Here is a 2,549-nt window from a genome sequence, read left to right as displayed (position 1 = left end):
ATACTGCATTATCTTACCAACTGAATACTTTAGAGAGTTGATTATAATTTTTGCAATAATTTTCCCTCTCTAGTTTAAAACATTCATCTGTCATTTCCTAACTTCTAGAATTACTGTTGAAATGTCTGGTGATATTTCAGAATGAAGATTCAAACCTAATTCTCTTAGCTTCAGTAAAAATTCACCCCTACCTCATTCCTACTCGATGTCGATGAGTCTGGAAACCTCACATTCAGCTTTGCAGAAAGTAAAACTCCATTCTCCTGCTTGGGTGGAGACAGAGGGTTGTCTACTTTCCTGGTTTGGGGAGAGATGTGGGGGTTTAAATATTTCCTGTACCTTATTTTCAATCAGTTCTTTTGTTTCTTTCCAACTTCTCACAGTCCTCACAATCCAAGTATTAGGTGACTAAAGCTTTCAAAGTCTTCTGATCTTGATTGGCTCCCTTCACATTCTTGTACTGATAGATCTCAGCATCTCTTATTTTGATAATATTAACATTTATCAATCTTCTAAATTGTGTTGGCTTTTCTTGTCTTCTGTGGTTCCTTCCCATACTTTGTTCACTTTTCTTTTACTCATTTATACAATTTTATAACATTATTGTGACTTCATTTGAACTTTTTTTTTTTCTCATTAAACTTTTGTTTTAATGGGTCTCAAAATTCTGTGACAGATTTTTGTCAGGTTGTTTCCATTAAAAAGTACTGATTTTAAAAACTAATAACTTTAAACTGCCACACACACACACACACACACACACACACACACACACAAAACAAATGGTCCACAAAACATTCTCCTTTCCTTCTGAAGATTTTACGATGCATTGTTATCATTAACCAGTCTTTTACTATTAAACTTAAATGGCCAATTGACACAAACAGTTCTGAGACCGTTCTTCCACCACTGATTAAGACTGGGGTGGCAGGTGTTGGGGATAATATTCATTTAGCCTTCTGAGCTTTCTGGGCAGACTTGGTGACCTTGCCAGCTCCAGCTGCCTTCTTGTCCACTGCTTTGATGACACCCACAGCAACCGTTTGTCTCATGTCATGAACAGCAAAACGGCCCAGAGGAGGATAGTCAGAGAAGCTCTCAACACACATAGGCTTGCCAGGAACCATATCAACAATGACAGACAGCGTCACCCGATTTCAAGAACTTGGGACCATCTTCCAGCTTTTTTCCAGAACGACGATCTATCTTCTCCTTCAGCTCAGCAAACTTGCAAGCAATGTGAGCTGTGTGACAATCCAGCACAGGTGCATATCCAGCACTAATTTGGCCTGGATGGTTCAGGTTAATCACCTGAGCTGTGAAGCCAGCTGCTTCCATTGGTGGGTCATTTTTGCTGTCACCAGCCACATTGCCACGATGAACATTCTTGACATTGAAGCCTGCATTGTCCCCAGGAAGAGCCTCACTCAAAGCTTCATGGTGCATTTCAACAGACTTGACTTCAGTTGTAATATTGACTGGAGCAATACCAGATTTAAGAACACCAGTCTCTACTCGGCCCACAAGGGACAGTACCAATACCACCAATTTTGTAGACGTCCTAGAGAGGCAGACACATGGGCTTGTTATTTGGACGAGTTGGTGGCAGAATGCAATCCAGAGCTTCAAGCAATGTGGTTCCACTGGCATTCCCATCTTAATGGGTGACTTTCCATCTCTTGAACCAAGGCATGTTAACACTTGGCTCCAGCATGTGGTCACCGTTCCAACCAGAAATTGGCACAAATGCTACTGTGTCAGGATTGTGACCAATTTTCTTAATGTAGGTGCTGACTTCCTTAACAATTTCCTCATATATCTTCTAGCTGTAGGGTGGCTCAGTGAAATTCATTTTGTTAACACCAACAATTAGTTGTTTTACACCCAGTGTGTAAGCCAGAAGGGCATGCTCACGGGTCTGCCCATTCTTGGAGATACCTGCTTCAAATTCACCAACACCAGCAGCAACAATCAGGACAGCACAGTCAGCCTGAGATGTGCCTGTAATCATGTTTTTGATAAAGTCTCTATGCCCTGGAGCATCAGTGATGGTCACATAATACTTGCTGATCTCGAATTTCCACAGGGAGATATCAATGGTGATACCACGTTCACGTTCAGCTTTCAGTTTATCCAGCACCTAGGCATACTTGAAGGAGCCTTTCCCCATCTCAGCAGCCTCCTTCTCAAATTTTTCGATAGTTCTTTTGCCGATCCCACCACATTTGTAGATCAGATGACCAGGAGTGGTAGGCTTGCCCGAATCTACGTGTCCGACGACAGCGATGTTGATATGAGTCTTTCCCTTTCCCATTCTGGTTTAGGTTGAGCGGTGGTTTTCACGACACCCGTGTTCTGGAGGCAAACACATTGCGAAAAAGCTTCATCTGAACTTTTTGAGAAAACAGTGAAGTCTCAGCTTCCTTAAGATGACACTAATTCAGAATGGTCTGGAAACCTCCCATTCAACTTTGCAGAAAGTAAAACTCCATTCTCCTGCTTTGTGGAGACACTTTGTCTTTACGTTTTAACATATGAAATTAGACTAA

General features: G+C 41.6%; 1 pseudogene across 1 annotated transcript; it reads right to left on the bottom strand.

Moving 5' to 3' along the window:
- Positions 1 to 766: 766 nt before the first annotated feature.
- On the bottom strand, positions 767 to 2,314 carry LOC308343893 (elongation factor 1-alpha 1-like; annotated as a pseudogene). Its single transcript has one exon. The product of its transcript is annotated as an elongation factor 1-alpha 1-like (transcript).
- Positions 2,315 to 2,549: the final 235 nt, after the last annotated feature.

This window comes from Martes martes (assembly GCF_963455335.1).
Source record: "Martes martes genome assembly, chromosome: 6".
NCBI lineage: Eukaryota > Metazoa > Chordata > Mammalia > Carnivora > Mustelidae > Martes > Martes martes.
This window is presented reverse-complemented; position numbering and strand designations above follow the sequence as displayed.